This window comes from Macaca mulatta, chromosome 12 (assembly GCF_049350105.2).
Source record: "Macaca mulatta isolate MMU2019108-1 chromosome 12, T2T-MMU8v2.0, whole genome shotgun sequence".
In the NCBI taxonomy this organism is placed as follows: Eukaryota; Metazoa; Chordata; class Mammalia; order Primates; family Cercopithecidae; genus Macaca; species Macaca mulatta.
This window is the reverse complement of record NC_133417.1, coordinates 81718158-81739132: the sequence shown is the minus strand read 5'-3', so window position 1 is coordinate 81739132 and position 20975 is coordinate 81718158. Positions and strand designations below refer to the sequence as shown.

The 20975-nt window shown below is 40.2% G+C and overlaps 1 long non-coding RNA gene and 1 pseudogene across 3 annotated transcripts in view; one reads left to right on the top strand and one right to left on the bottom strand.

Annotated features, from left to right (window-relative positions):
- Nucleotides 1-20975, bottom strand: part of LOC106992627 (uncharacterized) — a 320901-nt gene that overhangs the window by 4191 nt on the left and 295735 nt on the right. Inside the window, exons 9-12 of one of the 3 annotated variants that reach the window (XR_013401887.1) lie at nucleotides 20480-20648; nucleotides 19749-19863; nucleotides 19532-19649; nucleotides 17777-18943 (exon numbers count right to left, since the gene is read on the bottom strand). This is a non-coding gene — a long non-coding RNA (uncharacterized LOC106992627). Of the gene's footprint in view, nucleotides 1-13480; nucleotides 16150-17776; nucleotides 18944-19531; nucleotides 19650-19748; nucleotides 19864-20479; nucleotides 20649-20975 lie in introns of those variants that run through there. The other 2 variants (XR_013401885.1, XR_013401886.1) reach the window with 2 other exon arrangements.
- On the top strand, nucleotides 11020-12108 carry LOC144333552 (tissue alpha-L-fucosidase pseudogene; annotated as a pseudogene).

Sequence of the window (20975 nt, the reverse complement as noted above, 5' to 3'; positions counted from 1 at the left end):
TAAAGGCTGCCGACTCACCTGCTCTGTCTCAATGCACCTCTCCCCTAACTCTCACTGACACAAATGGGAAGCATTTCTCAGAGTGAAAGGAGGCTATTCCTTTCTCTTTGTCCTAGGGCTCTTTGCTTAATGCAAATAACAGGCCTCATGCACACATACTCTACCAATCCAACACATTTTCTGTGTGTGCGTGTGTGTGTGTGTGTGTGTGTTTATGGAGTTACATATCGATTTTAGTACCTTCTGTTGGAGTTAATGTTTTGTTTATTTGTTTTGTTGGTTTTTTCTTCTCCTCCAGCAAGGAAGAAATGGAAGAGGGTGCCTCTAAGTTCTTCCCATTCTGAGAATATTTATTTATTTAAGTTATGGGGTACATGTGCAGAACGTGCAGTTTGTTACATAGGTATACACGTGCCATGGTGGTTTGTTGCACTCATCAACCCATCACCTACATTAGGTATTTCTCCTAATGCCATCCCTCCCCTAGTCCCCCATCCCCCTGACAGACCCCAGTGTGCGATGTTCCCCTCCCTGTGTCCATGTGTTCTCATTGTTCAACTCCCACTTATGAGTGAGAACACATGGTTCTTGGTTTTCTGGTCCTGTGTTAGTTTGCTGAGAATGATGGTTTCCAGCTTCAAAAAGGCAGGTGATTGAGGGAAGAAACCCTCCAATAGTTAGGGATTCTAAGGTTGAGGAACAGCCTGACACAGATGACAGTGTATCTGGTGTGGCTTCTGGGAAGTTGGTGTGCAGTCACCTGGTGTGCTCAGCATCGACATACAGGCCAATGACATCACAGGCTTCTGTTAAATTTCTTCCTCATCATGGAGGACAGAGATGCTTTTGAAGCACGTTCCTATAAGTGGCCCTGTTCTAGGTTCTTTCTGGTAGTAGCAGTCGTTTTCAATTTTTTATTTTTATTTTTTGAGACAAGGTTTCCCTCTGTTGTCCAGGCTGGCGTGCAGTAGAGTGATCACATCTCACTGCAGCCTTGAAGTTCTGGGTTCAAGTGGTTGATTCTCCTGCCTCAGCTTCCTGAGTAGCTGGGACTACAGGTGTGCCTGCAGGATTTATTTTTTAGTGAAAAAAATTTATTTTTGCCTTAATTTCCTGGCAGTTGAAGTGCAATTTTAAACAATTTCTTGGCCAGGCACAGTGGCTCATGCCTGTAATCCCAGCACTTTGGGAGGCCAAAGCGGGTGGATCATGAGGTCAAGAAATCGAGATCATGCTGGCCAACATGGTGAAACCTATCTCTACTAAAAATACAAAAAAATTAGCTGGGTGTGGTGGCACATGCCTGTAGTACTAGCTACTCAAGAGGCTGAGACAGGAGAATCCCTTCAACCCACAAGGCGGAGGTTGCAATGAACTGAGGTCATGCCACTGTACTCCACGCACTCCAGCCTGGTGACAGAGCGAGATTCCGTCTTTAAAAAAAAAAAACAAAACAACAACCAATACTTTCTTTAGGAGGCTAATATCTTCATTGCCAAGACTTAATAAAGATTAATGTGTAGTCATCTTTCTTCTCTCCTTCCTTCCTTTTCCTCCTTTCTTCCTTCCCTCCTTCCTTCTTTTTTTCTTCTTCGCTTCCTTCTTTCCTTCCCTCCCTCCCTCCTTCCTCCTTTCCTTCCGTTTTCCCTCCTTTTCTTTCATTTTATTTTCCTTCCTTCCTTCTTTCTGAATCCTTATTTCTCTTCAATGACTTAGAAAACATCTTAATGAACTTCTTAGAGCAATTCTGCAGCAATGAACATGTCAGGATCACAGATGCCTTTTCTCCAGTATTTACTGGTAAAATGCAGTTCCCATTTTTGCTGTCTGTGTAGTATGCACACCATCCCATTTATGCCTGTAAAGACATCCAGTGTGCTTAGGAGGGCCAGAGAGACCCTTGGAGAGTAGACTTATTGTAAGTTTACTAAAATTAAAACACAAGAAGGTAACAATAACAAGACTTAGGAATTTGCTTAGTAGATAAACAGTGCATTTTTCATTACTTGGTATCTAGCTTGAATTATTGACCTGCATATTTCCAAATACAAAATATAGACAATATTGGACAACACAGAATATTTGATTCTAACATAAAACTATATATTTTAAAATAAGACACACTTGTAATTATCTCTACAACCACTGGATGTCACTATTGCATATGTCAGGCAGTAAAAACTTCCTATCTAGAGAGAGAATCTGAAACTTACTTTAAGAGCTGTCAGTTGCCACCTTGGTGCGCTACCTTTTGATGGAATATGCACTATCGTGTTCCCCATTCCGTGCAGTCAGCCCAATTTTCAATTATGCCACTCTACTGGGAATTCTAATTTACACAGGATGAGATTCCTCAAACACAATTATTTTCTTCACTATATTTAAAAGGAATATGGTACTTCTATAATAGTTCTCAACATTGCGTATTAATTATAACTAGCACATTTTGGATACTAAATGGTGTGAAGTGAAAACATAACCATAAATAACCTAGATTTATAAATACCCACCCCCAAACCCTGCCAATTGCTTACAACAGTTTTATATCTATTTGCTCATCTGTATTCCTGGCATCCCTGGGGGGTTACCTGCTTTAATACTTTTATGAGTCAAAGTTGACCTGTGAAATAAATTGAATCAAGTAATTATTTGCACGGGCATCCCAGGAGTAAAGCACAAGTATACACTGAAAGTGTGTTCCAGACAGTTAATTCCAGTTTGCAAAAGTTACTAGTTCAGATTTTGGTAGTTCTGTGATTTTTCAATTACTTAAAAAATTCCTCAGTCCATGGACCCTTTAATTCTCCTTTTAAAGATTCATTTAAAAAAAAAATCTAGGCCATTTTGTGAGGCTGACATGATAGAAAAAATAGGTCTTTTTCCAAGCTGAAAAAAGGCTGGCCCAGTTCAAGTGCTAGTTAGAGCAGGACCAGGAAAAAGAACGTGGTGAAGGAATTGGAAAAAAGGTTTGCTTTCCCTATAGTTAGAAATGGCCGGGAGCTTTCAAAGAGCTATCCAGTTTAGTTTATTTCCTTTTACTAAAACCCTGGAGTCGTTTTCTTCAACTTCCTCACATGCCCTTGCAGCTCTGGGGAAGCCAGAGCTGTTCTTGGAGGACTACTGGCCTAGATTTAGTGGGGGAGGGGAGATACTCTCTGTTCTAGTGAATTATCAGAGAGCTGTGTTGCTTGCCATCTATGGGATGCTTTGATCCAAAATTTTAGTCATTGTTTCCACATTTAGGGGCTGGAATGAACATCAAAGAAGTGGGTGCATGGAATTTACTGAATGCCAAAGAAGTACAATAACATACAGAGGATATAAGCAAATCCCAGTGGTAAAATTTGCTGCCAATTCTTGCACATAATAGAGGCCCTAAAGTGACAGTTTATCTTTGACAAATGCATAATGATATCAATGCCAAGGGAAGGAACTAGCATGCTGAAAGGTGAATAAAAGAGTCGGGAACAATTCAGTGGACTTACACATTTCCTCACCGTGTTTTCACACAACAAGGAAAGCAGATGACACAGATGCATGAGGTAATCATCAGACAGGCCTGCAAACCCACCAGCCATTTTAAACCAACCTGGTTCTTTCAGGATCCAGCTCTAAAGATGAGAGTAAAATGTGGTTAGAAATCATTCATCTTCTGGAGGAAAAAAATGGAACAAGGAAAGTGAAAATAGCTCTCTTGTTCTGTCTTGGATAGTTCCAGATTTTAGAGCCCATATGTTGTTTGCTATAACTTCCTCGCCTCCCAGGGCCAATGCATTCCAAACGCTTCAGCTAGTGCACTGCACTGAGTAGTCTCAGAAGTTAGGGCTCATTTGTATCCATAGTCTTTGTTCAGATATGGATTAATTTTGGCTAATTTCAGTGGGTGCACATAAAGTAAAATGCACAGAACTGAAACTACTGAAATCAGGCCTTTGTGTGATCATCTAAAAATCTACTTTTCAAGCTCCTTTAAGTTTTATTTTTGAAATAAAAACAATAAAATGACAGTAAAAAGTTTTCAAAAGCATTGACATTATGAGCAATTGCTAACCAAGGCTATTCCCAGAATGATTGAGCAAAATTTGGATATAATTCGAGAAAAGATAACTGCCCTGCAGTGCCAGCTATAAAGACTCCATTCAGGAGGTGATTTCATAATGATCCTACGGAATGTGTCTCTTGTCTCTAGGGCTGGGTATCCATGTGGATGCATATGATGCTATTGTCACTAGGGCTGGCATTGGAGGGCAAAGGCAGATTCTTGTCCTCAAGCTTCAATCTTTACACTATGGAGATTAATGTGTAAGACCTGCTGTAGGTTGCTTTAAAAAACCAGACTGGGTTTGGATATTTAGAGGAAGAGGTCTCAAAAATGCCATAGTACGTGGAAATAGCCTAGAGGGGTTCTGGGCACAATCTGGTAGTGAATCAGGTATAAGCAAAATCAAAATGTGTGTATTTATTTGCAACTCTACTTGCTTGAGCCAGAAATTGTGCCAGCTGCAAATCGAGCCAGCATTTCTGTCCTTGGCTTTAGACAATTAGAGCAGATTTGCTTGTATACACCAAAATCATTTCCAACACAGCCCCCACAGTTCTTTGTGCTGCTTACAAAATTTCCTCTGTGGCCTTGCACTGCATAATAAAGGAGCTCTTGGAGGGATCCTGGTCTGTTTATTGTGCATGTTAAGTAAATGCAATGATTTTCATTATTTCAAACTCCATAATGAAATGACTGAGTGCCCAGCAACATTAGATAATGGACAAACAACTATTCAACTGGCTGTATGAACCATGGCTTTCTCGCATTAAAAGTGTAATATTTATGAGTTAATTTAATCATAGAAGAAAATATTGAGTAGGTGACTGAGTAAAATGATGACTGTGTATTATGTTTTTGCCATGCAGCTGGATAAACACATTCAACGACAGACCTTGGCAAGAACTGCAAAGATGCTCTTGACAATGGCATGAATAAATATTAGGTGTTATCTAGAATTCACCGCATTTGAGGTCTTGTGCAAAGCCAGGTAAGTTTTAACAAAAAAGAATTGTAGCAGAAGCCATGTGTGTACACTGGGATTATGTAAGTACTGGAGTCTTTTTCTGCTGCCCAGGAATTGCTCTAATACTCATTCTCATCCACATCACTGAAAGATTTTCTAAATCATTACCTTTGTCTGCACTGCTAGGAGTGCACTTTAGCATAAGATCCAGGTTTTAGGAATTTCGTGGTAAATTTTTCAATGACATGTACTTGGAGAGAAAAGAAACACTTTGCCTAGGCTATAGAGCTGACAAAAAAAAAAAAAAAAAAAGATTATATTTTGGAGTGACCCAACCCAATCCTTGCAAACAGTAAATTAAAATATTGCTTTGACTTGCTTCTTGAATTTCTTTAAAAGACATAGTTTCTAACTACAAGAAGGACCATAAGAAAAGACCGTTTTTCAGAAGATATTTTGAGTGAAGGTTCAGCAAGACTGATAGTCACTTATTGCACGATTTGTATCCAGGGCAGAAAGAATCAGTGTGCTAAAGAGTATCATAGAAATGTGCCATTACGGTTTTTTTTTTTTTTTCTTTCCTACTCAGAATTGTCATATTACCAATACGGAAAGTTTCTTATTAAGGTCTTTGTTTTCATTTGTTGGAGTGTGCACACAGTCTCTAGAAGATGAGGAGGGGGAGGAGGAACAACAACAACTATGTTCTCTGAGCCAGTGTATGTGCCACAGATTTCTGCTAAATCAGTGAATTTCCTATATTATTCTCTATTTTTTAAATTATACTTTAAGTTCTGGGGTACATGTGCAGAATGTGCAGGCTTGTTACATTGGTGGTTTGCTGCACCCATCAACCCATCATCTACATTAGTTATTTCTCCTAATGCTATCCCTCCCCTAGCCCCCAACCCCCTGACAGGCCCCAGTGTGATGTTCCCCTCCCTGTGTCCATGTGTTATTGTTCAACTCCCATTTATGAGTGAGAACATGCAGTGTTTGGTTTTCTGTTCTTGTGTTAGTTTGCTGAGAATGATGGTTTCTAGCTTCAGGTCCCTGCAAAGGACATGAACTCATCCTTTTTTATGGCTGCATAGTATTCCATGGTGAATATGTGCCACATTTTCTAGTCTCTATTTTGGTGTTGTCTCGGCACTAAAATATGAGGAGAGGATGTGTTAAAGAAGTTAGCAGAGCTTACTAGGAAAAAACACTCTTGCTGGCATGAGTATTCTGGTGTCTAGTCTCGCTGTGTGACCTTGGGCAAGTCACTTTGCCTCTCTGAACCTCAGTTTTCAATCTATAAATTATAATAACATCTGTTTGCCTATGCTAAAGGGTTTAGTTGTGAGAAGAAAACTAGATAATTGATCTAAGGCATTCATTTACTTTATTATTAAACCACAATGGATTTAATTTTAACTGCTTTGTTCCAGAAAGAATTTCAGTTGCACCTAGGGAAGTTAAAATGAAAATTTAAGATATTACTATGACTACATGTACTAATACTACACGATATAGTAAAGCAAATATGATGGCCCATGAGCTTAACATTTTTTCTTTTTTTTTTTGAAGAGACCTTTCAAAATCTTTAAGAGGAAATCTAGCTCACTTCCCAGCTACTTTGTCTTCCTGGTATCCTTCTTAATTACACATATTCTACCTCGACACTTATTTAACAACTATCTGGAGTGCTTAAACCAGATAGAAGTAGCAAGAGGGGTGTTTTGGAGGTATAATCGTCATAACGTGGTGATGGATTGGATATGGGAAAGTGAGAGAGACAAGGTATCAAAAATGACTTGCAGATTTCTTATATAGAAAACAGGAGAAGGACACAGTTTGAAGAAATTAGGCATTTTGTTTTGGATAAATTCAATTTGAGATGACTGTGAAATACCCAAAGGAAAAAAAATCCAGTGAAAGACTGTGAAGGCAGCTATAATGGCAAAAAGCACGGGGGTTGAAGGAAAAGGACTTCAATTAAGGCCCTAATTCTGCATGACCTCAAGAAGGGATGTATTCTTCCTGCGTTTTAGTTTCCTTGTCAGTAAAATGGAGATATTAGTATCTATCTTATCACCTTGTTGGGGGGATACAATAACAATTTTTGAAGGTATTTTATAAGTTACTTTATTTCTTATTATAACAGAGACACAAGAAATAGCACAAAGAAACAGGGTGGACTCTTTCTCTACTGCTACTAGTTGCTTTGGGAGCCTTGGGCTACTGTGTAAATAGGGCCAAGTCCAAGAACCACACTACACACAACTAGTCCTGAAAATGGAACAGAAATGGCATCAAGAAACCCCTATGTCAAAGATGTAAATCCCTTAAAAGGGTGGGCCCAAGTTCCTGAGGAACATGCACTTTGCCAAGAAGCACAAGAAGGGCCGGAAGAAGATGCAGGTCAGTGATGTCAAGGCCACGAGTGAATCAACTGAGGCTATCAGGGCCCTTGTGAAGTCCAAGGAGGTCAAGCCCAAGATCCCAAAGGGCATTAAGTGCAAACTACTTGCCTGCACTGACCACTCCAAGCTCAGGAAATGTGCTCATCCCTGCATCATCAAGGGTTTCAGGCTCTGCCAGCCAAAATCAAAGACCAGGGCTCAAACTAAGCACAGGATGTGGCTCTGTCTCCAGCTCAGGCTCCCAAATGTGGCCAGGCCTCCACCAGAGCTCCCGAGTGGAGGCCTCTTTCTGTCAATATGAGGACAGAAGGATTGGTGTGGCCTCACAGCTACCATCTGCCTGAGGCTGGTGACCTCCTATGCTATTCGTACAAGCTGGAAATTTCTCTCCTGGAAATATCCCCACTAAATAGTAAATGTCTTTTTCTTCTTGGCATTTCACTAGCACACCTTGAGTCTTGGGCAGCATTGGCCTTCTTTTCCTTTGGATTCTCTACCTTTAGGGTAGGCTACAACCATGACTTCATCTGGAAGGGTACACAGAGTTAATGTGGAGAAGGCTCTCCTATGATTCATAGTTCATTAGGGTAAAATTCCCAAGGGCAAGAATCATGGCTCTGGAATGTTATGGGCTTCCAGTGAATACTAATTGATTGGGATTTAGCATTACCATTTTACTGCTAGGCTTAAATTTGTGAGAAGAAGAAGAAATTTTAGCCAGTTGGCTGGAAGGGGAAACATCTCCCTCCCTACTCAACTGGACTTGAAACTATCCACTGTGCGTGCAGAGTCAAGCACCAGCTTGTCCACACAACCTGATGACGGACAGAGGCCATGGAAACGTGAGGTAAGGAACTAGTCCCCATCGCTACCACCATTTATGTTTCCCCAGGGTGAACTCCTTAATCCTCCCTACAACCATACACTGAAAATCAACGTGTGATTAACTATTTTTTGACCACGTCAAAGCCAGGCAGGGAATCTGGCTGCCAACAATAGTTGGGGTAGCTCTGGCTATTGCAGAGATTATTGGAGAAGGCAGAAAGCAGCTCTCTTTACACGATATAAGAAATGAGCCTAAGAAGGCTCATTCTTAGAGGAATAGGGTGAATAGACTCTCTAATATACTGTTAAATATAGACTTTAGAAAACTCAAACATTTTTACAAACCCTAATGATGCAGGAAGGAACACAGAAATATCTGAAATGCTTCTCAGTCTATCTTTTTGGAGTGAGTAAACTAGTAGATAAATGACAAATGACTTGGTCTTGGATAATGTCTTTATGCAGTAATGTAAGTTTTGTTCTGTTATCTTTGATTCTTATATATTTTTTGTCTCTGTTTCATGCCTGAGAATTTCCAAGTGCAGCAACAGAGAATCAAAACGTTGGTCAAAGTATCTCTATATTTTCTAAAATTGAATGCTGTTTCTGTACTAATTTTCCAGATATGCTCCATGACCAGTATCTGCACACAAACTCTTATTTCCTGGGTATTAAATTTCTTTAATTACTGTCTCTAGTATATCTGGCATATGTAATATAGCTAGCATATTTGGCATGATGTTTTAAAATACCCAGTCATTAGCAAATTTTCATGGCTATACAAGGAATCACTGTGAACAGATTTGGATGCTATACTTCTCTGTACATGTGTAGGCTCGAATATATATCACTTCAAAGAGAAAGGAAGACCATTTGCTATTTTGTAGCTTATAGTAAGTCTACATAAGCTTTCTTAGACTCTGTGTAAAGAGAGCGACTTTCTGCCCCTTCTCAGAAACGCATGCTGCCAAGGCAAAGCATTTAGGACAGAACCTGGACCACAGATAAGTCCTATATAAGTCTTAGCTGTATCTTCATCTTCTACTATTACTACTACTACTGCTGCTAGTATTGAAAGGCCTAAGAGTTATGCCATGACTAGGGGTCAGCTGGGCTGGTTTTGTTAGGCCTGCCTTGCCCTGGAATGAACCTAACACATGTGCAGTAGATTGAGTGTTTGCTCCCCACCTTTGAGAGATGCTTTCAAAAGCCATCCTTGTGGATCACATTCTTCCCATCTGCTGTCCGCTTGGAACTGTCGAATGTCAGGGTAAAGCCCTGGGATGCAGCGTGCTTTGGGGCCATCACTCTATACCAGTGCATCTCAAACTATCTGTAGTGAAGGATCAATTCTGGTTTTTTTACTTCTAATCAGTCACAGACTGATATTTGGCAAAATGTAATAAACATAACTTAAAGTGAAATAAAAAACCAATACATATAAAACTCAAGTCCCTTTTCAAAATTTTAAGATTCATACACAAATGCATGCTGCCAAGTGGCTCTGACAGTTCTAAATGCCTGCTCTCAACTCCTTACTTATCTCTGAACGGTATCCCACAGATGACAGATGGTGGGCCTCACATTCAGTGGGATGTCATAAAGGACAGCAAGGAACCCCAAAGGCCCTTCATTTCCGTACTGATTTCCTTCCATAGGGCTGTCATCAAAGCAGGGGACGCAATGGGCCAGCAGGTCTCAACCCTAGATTGGAGAGTGCAAAGCCCTGGTGTGAAGCTTGTACATTGGAGGTGGCTCAGAGAGGCCACCAGTGGAAGCTGCCCCCTGTCCAGCTGCTGGCCATCCACATAGCTGGGAATTCACAAACAGCTAAGCAATAGGCAGTTTAGTGAAGATACACAGGTGTGGAAACAGTTTGTGATAGGCAGGTTTATGGCAAATAAACACATTGTATGATATACTGTAATCAACTATATAAACAACTTTAAAATTGTCTGTACTTCATATTTCCAGCATTTGGCTTTGTTAATCATATGTCTTCCTGACAGCAATTAAATAACCTTGAGAGAAAATGTACACCTGCTGTCTCCCCTGGGGAAACTACATCTCTTTTGTGAATGACATAAGTTCTCCATAAAACATAACTGAAGCTAGGAGAATTGAATTTGGAGATATGCCTTCTTTCTTGTTTTATCTCTAGTTGAATTGGAGTGCATGGCTTAATATAGCTAATCTTTTTCTAGATCCTTATTCTGAGCTTTTATTTAGACCAAACTATTTCCCCAAGGAGCAAATTGAAGACAATGGATAATAAATGAGGTTGTAATGAGTACCACCACACAGGTTGTGAAAAGTACCACCACCAGCTCATTTGGCCTGAACCTTCACCCTCCCCCTCCCCAACTTCTTTTCTTTCCGCTTTCCACAACAGATTCCATCTGCTTCCACGAACAACATACTGCTTTCCTTAAAGCATGACAAACATAAGTATGTTTGCTTGACTGAGATCCAAACAAGGTTTATTCATTAGGATTAATTGAGTAAAAGTCTCTGTTAATTTGCAGGCTTCCAGGGCTCACTAGATGAGGTTGCTGGCAGTGGCCCCCGCGCTGCTGCCACTGCTGCTGTTGGTGCGTGGAGCTGCCATGTGGGTGCTTGGGGCTCCAGGCAGGTACACTCTGGACTGGCCGAGGCTGGACTCCTGGCTGCTGCCACACTGATTTGATGAGACCAGTTTCAGAGTGTTTGTGCACTGGGGAGTGTTCTTGGTGCTGGTGGCTCTGGAATGGTGAAGACAGATCCACTACCAGCACTTCATGTATCACCACTACCTGCCTGGCTTCAGCCATGCAGACTTTGGGCAGCAGTTCACAGTAGGCTTCTTCCAGCTGAATGGACAAGTGGGCCAATCTCTTCCAGGATTTGGAGGCCAAGTATGTAGTCCTGATACAAAGCATCACAAACTGGCTGAGTGTCATGTCTTAGAACTTAAATTCTAAGGACATGGGGGTCCTACCAGTTGGTGAGTTAGAAACAACTGTCTGGAAGAGGAACATACACTGTGAACTCTATCACTTATTAGAATGGTTCCATTCACTTTAGCTACTTGATTTAAAAAAAATGGCTTCAAAACACAGCATTTTGGTGGTGAAAAAAACAATGCCATGGCTATATGATCTTGTTAACAGGCACAAGTCTGATATGATTTCTGATATGATTTGGTCTAATAAAGTGAGCATGCCCTGATACTTATTTGAACTTGGCTCTACAATGATAGCTCTATCAAGGAAGAGGTGGTAGTAAATGACCGATGGGGTCAGAAATGCTCCTGTCACCATGGACAATACTACAACTGTCAAGAGAAACTTAAGCTGGGGAGATCGCAAGACCACAAGTGAGAGACATGTACCACCATTGACAAGAAATTCTGGGTCAATGGTTGCAACATGGCAATGACTGACTTTGCAAGTGAATCTGAAATGGTTTTGGAACTGCTTCAGACTGCAAGTTTAAGAGGCAATTGTGGTCTCAACATTGGACAAGCTAAAGATAATCTAACTGTTCCTGTCTTCCAAGAAAGGCTTCTTGCTTTTAGGAAGTGGCTGAGCATCATTGGGGAAGCTATCTATGCCTCTAAACCATGGAAGGTGCAATTGGAAAAGAACATGACATCTGCATGGTATACCTCTAAAGGATCAGCTGTTTATGCCATTTTACTGCACTGGCCAGAAAATGGAGTCTTAAACCTTGAATCCCCCATAACCACCTTGACTAGTGCTGGGAAACAACAATATCTGAAGTGGTCCACAGGTCTGGACAAAGGCCTTCTCCTTTTTCTACCCCAGTTATCCTCCCCCACTCTCCCACCTGACTTTGCTTGGTCTATAAAGCTGACAGGAGTGGACTGATTGTTGGAGTTCAAGAGGAAAGGGGCATTGCCTGCTGTTTGCTGCTTTGATTTGCCTTTTATAGTACCATCATTGTAATCAACTCACTTCCCTTCTCCACCCAGAGATGGCTTTTCCAGAACTTTTTAATCAAAGGAATTGAATATATTACACTGGTGCTTCAGTGGACCAAGCATCTGAGTTCTCTTGCTAGCATACCTCTCTCTGGTCAGCAAAAGAAGGACTGAACACTTAAGCTCCAAGTTCTTCCATTCTTAATGTTTACAATTATCTACAACAGAAGCGTCCCTCTATTCTCTGTGTCTGATAACCTCCTTGTTGACTCAGATACTTTAGATAAAGAATAAGCCAAGTCTCCCTGTTGCTTGTAGAGGAGGTGGAAAGGGTTTGGCAAGCAAAACCACGCACTATTTATTTAGCATCAGTTGTCACCAACACACTACCTCCTCCCTACTAAAGTGCAGGAGAGCCTGGAAGGGAAGAAAAAAGCTTGCTGGGCTGCTAGTAGTCAACTGTTCAAAAATTTCCAAAGCGAATTTAGAGCTCCAAAATACAGTCTGTTTATAGTGATAGTATTAAGAAAGTGAATGTGATTCTGCTCTGCCTTTAAAATAAAGTCAAATGAATGTTTGCATGCCAAAAAAAATTATAAGTTTCTCAACCATATCTCCTACCTCGCCTTTGCAACTTGTTTAAGTTATTGTTGAAGAAATTGACTGTCTTGGAATTTCTCAGAGTTTGGTTTGCTGATGGCATCCCTGTGATGTTTAACATGTTCCTATGTCATTGTAAGCTGTAAACTGGTAGTTGGATTTAGAAGCTTGACCAGATTCAAGTTCAATTATTATTTTTTGTCAAGAATAATGCACATATAGTGTTCTGCACTTCTGTTAGGAGGTACATAATGTCTAAGTGTCTCTCTCTAGTGTTTAGCAGCCATTAGTGAACACTGTCCAGAGCCATTAATTCATTAGAAGGTTGCAACATGCTGATATCTCAATTCTTTCCATCCTCATTTATTTATTAGCTGGAAAAATTCTATAAAGAGAAACTTACCCTTGATTATTTGATTACTTTGAGGCCAGTTTTTTTTTTTTTTTAACACAATCCTGTAGCGTTCTTTAAAGATGACTAATGAATTTAGATTTTTGATATCATTCTGAACTTACATTTATATATACTTGATATGTTTCCATTGAATTCATTTCATTTATCATTCCATTGAAGAGCTCAAATTATCCCATCTTTGGCCAGTTGGATCCTCTTTGGACAGAATCATACTACTTTTTCATAGCATCCTTGATACCTGGCATGACAATATATTCCAGGCTCATTTAATAAACTTCCTGTCTCAGATCTTGAATCAGCCATATTTCTTTTTTTTTTTATACTTTAAGTTCTAGGGTACATGTGCACAACGTGCAGGTTTGTTACATATGTTTACATGTGCCATGTTCGTGTGCTGTACCCATCAACTCGTCATTTACATTAGGTATATCTCCTAATGCTATCCTTCCCCTGCCCCTCCCCACAATAGGACCCAGTGTGTGATGTTCCCCTTCCTGTGTCCAAGTGATTGTTCAATTCCCACATATGAGTGAGAACATGCGGTATTTGGTTTTCTGTTCTTGTGACAGTTTGCTGAGAATGATGGTTTCCAGCTGCATCCATGTCCCTACAAAGGACATGAACTCATCCTTTTTTATGGCTGCATAGTATTCCATGGTATATATGTGCCACATTTTCTTAATCCAGTCTATCATTGATGGACATTTGGGTTGGTTCCAAGTCTTTGCTATTGTGAACAGTGCCGCAATAAACATACATGTGCATGTGTCTTTATAGCAGCATGACTTATAATCCTTTGGGTATATCCCCAGTAATGGGATGGCTGGGTCAAATGGTATTTCTAATTCTAGATCCTTGAGGAATTGCTACACTGTTTTCCACAATGGTTGAACTAGTTTACAGTCCCACCAACAGTGTAAAAGTGTTCCTATTTCTCCACATCCTCTCCAGCACCTGTTGTTTCCTGATTTTTTTAATGATTGCCATTCTAACTGGTGTGAGATGGTATCTCATTATGGTTTTGATTTGCATTTCTCTGATGGTGAGTGATGATGAGCACTTTTTCATGTGTCTGTTGGCGAATCAGCCATATTTCTAAGAGGTGGGTTCCTGTTGATGGAAAATAGTTTTTAGAGATGCAATCAGGGTTCTGGAGGTGCTCATTTCTAGTAGTAGTAGGTTGGCCATTGTTTCTCGGCCTTTCCAGTGGAAAGAACTCAAAAATGTATGCTTTTAAACCATAAAACACATTATGAATTAGTATTGCTACTCACATTTATTTTCAGGACTACAGCATTTTTACCTCATTGATCTTACAGTTGTATCTACTCTCACCCAAGCTGAAAATTCCAGTTCTCAATGACACCAACATATGCATATTCTTGCTTTACCCCACACTACATACACGACAGTTTCAGAATACTAATACCAGTACTACTATAACAACATGATTCCTGAATCAGTAGATGCAAACAAAACCAGTTAGAAGATATAATGGAATAGAAGACCGTGTGTCTGATAGCTAAAAACAAAATACCTCAGTGTAAACTTAACAAGAAATGTTCAAAATCAGTATTAGGAAAATTATTAAACACTCATAAAGGTACAAAATTAGATTTAAACAATTGGAAAGGTAAATGATAGTCACACAGAAAGTATCATAAATATCTTAGGTATTTCTATGCTTATTTAAATATTTAATGTAATCCCTGTGAAAATCTCATCACATTTTTCCTAGAGCTAGATAAATTGATTATATAGTTTGTTTGGAAGAATAAACATGCAAGAATAGCTAGAAAATGCCTCAAAAGAAGAGCAATGGTATTGTAATAAAACACAACCTCTAAAATTGAAATAGTTTGGTGTTAATGAATAAGCATAAGAATGGAAAAAATAGAAAATTCAAAGGCATACCTAGTTGCATATGAATAATATATGATAAAAGTGGTATCTCTTATTAGTAAGTAAAGGATGGAACTTTTAATAAATGGTGTTAGGGTAGCTGTGTGCAAAGAGATAAAATTGAAGCCACTCCTTTTTACTACATATGTACTACATAACAGGACAATTTTTTTTTTTTCTTTTTTTTGAGACGGAGTCTTGCTCTTTCATTCAGGCTGGAGTGCAGTGGTGCGATCTTGGCTCACTGCGAGCTCCGCCTCCCGGGTTCATGCCATTCTCCTGCCTTAGCCTCCCAAGTAGCTGGGACTACAGGTACCCACCACCACGCCCAGCTAATTTTTTTGTATTTTTTTTTTAGTAGAGATGGGGTTTCACTGTGTTAGCCAGGATGGTCTCGATCTCCTGACATTGTGATCCACCCGCCTCAGCCTCCCAAAGTGCTGGGATTACAGGTGTGAGCCACTGCACCTGGCCAATAACAGGAAAAATTCTAAGTGGATGAGAAATTTATGTGTAAAAGGTAAAACATCTAAAATATTGGAGGGAAAAAGCCCTGGGTGAATTAATCTATAACCAGGATTGGAGATGACTCTCTAGATTACACTTGAAAATCCAAAAGTAAAAAGTAAAAGAACTGCCACTTGTGACTACATGAAAACAAATGCTTGACATTTGATCCGTGTGAGTTATCTTAAGCCCATTTTGCAGATGAGAAAAACAGATTCAGAGACATTTTAGTATGTTGCCCAAGTTTATACAGTTAGTAAATGGCAGAGATGGAATCTGAACATGTGGCAATTGTAACTCATTGCACACTGAGCCACCTAAATTTTTGTTCACATTAAGTATACAGAAAAAGAAAATAAACATTTTCCAGACTCTACTCACAATGGGCAAAATAATCATTTGTTGTTGTCATTGTTGTTGTTTGTTTGAGAGTCTCGCTGGGTCACCTAGGCTGCAGATGAGTGGTGTGATCATAGTTTGCTGTAACCTCAAACTTCTGGGCTCATGCAATCTTCCTGCCTCAGCCTCCGGAGTAGCCAAGACCACAGGCATGGGTCACCACACCTGGCCAATTTTAAAATTTTTAGTAGAGGTGGGGTTTTGCTATATTGCTCAGGCTGGTCTCGAACTCCTGACCTCAAGAGATGCCCTGCCTCCACCTCCCAAAGTGCTGGGATTATAGGCATGAGCCACTGGACCCAGGCTAAAATCTTATTAATATTGCCAGGCAAGGTCCCATCCATTCAATTTAGACTTAATGTAAAAGAAGAATTACAGGAGAGCTTTAAAAGGCATGAGACTCTGGGGAGAAAGGAAGACTTTGGTCTATTTTGAAGACAAAACTAAAATGTAGTATGATATAACATGTAAATTTATACCTCTTAATTTTTATTATCTTGGTCAGAAACTCTTTGTGATATCACACCTGCACCCGCATCTAATTCTTGCTCAGAAACACCATATCAACCCTAAGAATCCGGTTTTAAGTACATGAAAGTTGAAAGATTATTCAGATCTTTTAATTTATTATCAGCAAAGACAATGGCTTGGCCAAGTCATTTTAATAGGAACAGTTCAACTGGTTGCTGGGCTCCTAAAGGCAGGAGGTGCCAAGTGACTGAAGGCTTCACTTCTCAGGGGGCGTCTGGTGTTCGCACAAACTAAGCAATTAGTTACAACATTTACTTCCTGCTTTTCCCATCATCTAATTTGTTCATGTTTTAATTCTTCAATCCATTGCAAGGTATCTCACGGCTAGGCAACAAATACTGAATTTCTCTTTCTGTTCCCTCAAGAAAACTTGGAAAGCCGATTATGCTTTCTCTCCATTAGGGGCATGGTTAATTATTGGCTTGTGAAAGCAATGCAATCCATTCATTGATTTTGCAGAGATTAATTAAGCACCCACTAATGTGCCAGACATTGTTCTTGGTGTTAGAGATACAGGGAGGACAAGGCAGACAAGTTTTTGCTCTTGAGGATCTTACATTTCATAGGAGGAGACAGAGGAAAGAAACAACCGCAAAGCCAGGTAATATCACAGAGTGATTTGTTCAGTAAATAAAACATTAAACACAGTGATGTGATAGGGGCTGGGGCAGGGAACTTCCTTAGCTACAATGATCAGAAAAGTCCCTGACTAAAGTTCAGGCCACATGAAGACCCAGGGGGATTGATGACCAGGCAGAAGGAACAAGTGCTAAGGCCTAGAGGCAGGAATGCACTTGGGGTGTAAGAGGAAGAGAAAAAGCACAGTAGTTGGAGGACAGCAAACTATACTGAAATATAACTGACCTCCAAGTATTTGAGGATTTGCCCGTTTGTTTGTTAGTTTGTTCATTTATACTCTGCCTTGTTCCAAAAAGGATTTATAATAGCCCTTTGAATGTTGCTGTTCCTTACAGTGCCTATAGATTTGAGAAAAATAAAAGCGAGTTCTCTAGCAGGTAAAGTCTAAACAATATCTAAGATGGAGCATTAGGACAATCCATGCAAGATGCTTACTTTTTCTTTTGAAGACTCACACACCTTGAAATGTTATTTAAGAAATTATTTCTAAAGAAAATGGTTGCACTGAATTTCAAATCAGCAGACTCATTCTCTAATTAATCATGGCACATGCTATTTACAAAACTCCTGTTAAAAACAAATTTCTTTTGTACACATTACAAAGAAATGTTACATAAAATTAAGCACCAAGTAATGACTTTAATTTGCGATTAGTTAATAATACACAGATGATCACGCGGCTGTAAAGGAAGCCGCTTGGGACATTAACAGATATGCTGGCACAGAGGAATTGGAAACAGGCAGACTGTGAGGCATTGGGCTCAGCTCTGGGTGGAGAATAAAGAGGGCTCAAGAATCGATGGATATTTGATGCTTTGACTTTCAGTAAGAGGCAGAAGCCTGATGAAGCCTTTGCTCAGAGAAGTCTGACTGACCTTTAGGGTTTTTCAAATGGTTTGTAAGTTATTTTTTACTTCTTGCCCAGCAAAAAGGCTTTACAAAACTTAATGACATTTTTATTTAGCTGAGATTTACTGAATGACCTTGGCTCAGAAGTGCTTTTTGGCTTTGCAAGAAGCTATAATTGTCCCAAGTTCTGTGAGCCACTTTAACTCAGCTGATTGATTTCTTGGTACTTAGTGATCCCAAGCTAAGGGACTCAGATTTTATATTTTGGGAAATGAAAATAAAATAGAGTAAAGCTCTAATATTTGAAGGAAACCAATACTGTATCGCTCTGAAAGTCTGCAGGCTACATAAGTTATCATATAAACAGACACAAAAAAGAAAATGTTTGATCCCACATTGTAGTGAATGGGTGGGAAAACCAATGGCCTCATGGCTTTGTGATTAAAGTTGGTTTAAACCTCAAGAAATGAAGAAGAGTGGTTAGGAGACTGAAAATGGTTTGCCTTTCTCTTATGGAGAAACTTTTCTGATATTTTCTCAATTCTATTTCCTCTCATCCAAAAGCCAGAGTGAGGCAGGGAAAAGGGTGAGCACAATGAGAGAGTCCTGGTGCCCAGCCCTGGGAGAGGACCTCAGTGTCCCAAGACGTAGAGACTCCCGCAGGGCATTCAGGGCTCCCCTAGCTCACAGTGTCTCTTATTTTTCATTTCATGTGTTCACACGCCTCCTTTGTTTTGTAGATGAAATGGTTATCAAAGAACTGTAGACTCCATGGTGACATTTTAGCTTCTTAAACAGGTGACAAACATCCCTGGCATATCTCTAGGTTGGAGATTAAATCAGTGCCATCATTACTCCTCTCAGGCATCTATGGCTGGTCTCTGTTTCCCATGGAAGCTGAGTTAAGTTATCCCGGCCGGCGGGATAGTCAGAGCAGGCCCTGGAGGAGGGGGTGGGAATTTGGGGAACAAGAGACACGAGAAATGGAGACAAGATAGTGCTCTGATCAAGTCTCATTTAATGGCGGTAATGCACTGCCTTATATACACTTGGAAGGGAAGGGGTTGGGCTAAGGCGGAAATGATCTCATTGTTGAGGGCGTGGCCAGGTTAGTTTCGGTTTCTCTGGTCGGACGACGTCATGTTGCGCTTGCGCTATTAAGTAACAATTTTCCCTGGCGCGGGAAAAGTGAGTGAAGAAGAAGCAGGAAGAGCGCCATCTTTAATGAGGTATTAGTACAGGGGAAAAAAGGCAAAGATAGGGAGAAGGTGTGGGGTGGAAATGAATATAGCTCAGGCGTTTAATCCTTAATTATTATTCGCTATGGCCGGGGCGTGCAGCTCCGGACATTAAGTCATTCCTCCCATGGAACTGGATGGGAATGAGGAAGTCTGTAAACTTAATCCACAATAAAGTCTCACTGTCGTCCTTATTAGGCTTTGGGGCAATACAATAATACACTCACTGAAAGAGGCACACACACCATTACCAGACTAATGATGAGCTGAAGATAAAAAAAAAAACTTACCGAAGCTTCCGAATGGGATTAATCAACAACTCCAAGGCAATATCATGCTGTGCTTATGTTTTCTGCAAATATTGACATTGAAGAATTAAACACGTGGCTAAAAAGGATATCTTTGTCCCTGTGAAAGAAAGTTTCTATGTTACTATTTCAGATCAAAGAGAATGCAGAACAATAGAAGCAAGAAGGATCCCAAATATAGTGTTACAACTCTCCTCACCTGCAGGAAGGGACGAGCGCGCTGTATATGTGTCTTTGCTGTTTTTGTTTGTTTAACCTCTATTCCGTCACCAGCAATAAGAGTAATAATTACATCACACACACACATATTCTCTCTATAGATACAAACAAATATACCCATACACATATATATTAATACATACACACAATTTAAGCTGGAAGAAGAGTGATAGGAAAGGACCTCTGTTTTTTCCTTTTTTTTTTTTTAATTTGGAAAGCTATTACAGACTTCTCAGAAACATTTTGGTACAACAGGGAAGTCTGAACACAGGAGATTTGCAAATGGGGCAACAGTGAAAGTAAGTTCAAGCGATTCAAACAGCATGGAATACAAGGCAGAGAAAGCAGGAATGATTTCTTGAAAGACAAGGCAGAATTGATTCTGGAAACCAGAGATCCCTCACTGAGTAAGTCGTGACTGTTTCAAACAAAATCAGCTGGGAGCTGACCAAGAAGGCAAGTGGTAATGCTTAGATGTGAAGTATTTGTACACGTGGTCCCACAATATGAGACATGGATGTATGCTTCCACATAAACTTGTCAGAGCAGCCTGTTTCAGGCAAAAATAGCTCCTTTGGTATTTTCTTGACTATATTCCATGACTTGTTTACTGACCATTTAAGTTAGGGCTGGAGCATTGTGATAGATTAGATTATCATTTAGCAAATATTCACTCCCTGCCCACCATCCCCAATTCCCGCCCCTCTGTACCTCCATGGAGGCGGTACCTCTGCTTCATTGACGTGGGGTTTGGCCCTGTGACTTGCTTGGCTCGATAGAATACTAGTAGACTTGATATAAGCAGAGCCTGCAAATGTGCTTATGTAGATGGGCTGGCCCTTCTTCTGCTTCTGCCATGAGAAGAAATGTCCTGGTTAGCCTGGTGGTCCAAAGAGGGTGAAGAAGACATAAGGAGCACATCTGGACCCAATCTGTAGCTTGAAATCAAGCCCAGCTGAACTGAACCTGGATCAGCCAAACCCAAATATATGAGAGAGAATAGATGATTTTTCTGTTAAGCCATGGAGTTTGAGTGTGGTTTGATGTACAACATTAGCTGTGGCTAACTGATAACAGCAGAACTGCTGAATGAGTAAGCGAAGGAGGCAATGAATGCTCATTGCATCGTGCTTATAAGGCACAGTGAGTAAGCCAATGGCGGAGTCTCCAGCAGGGGTGTACAGAACATGGAAAGTGGGGGCTACCA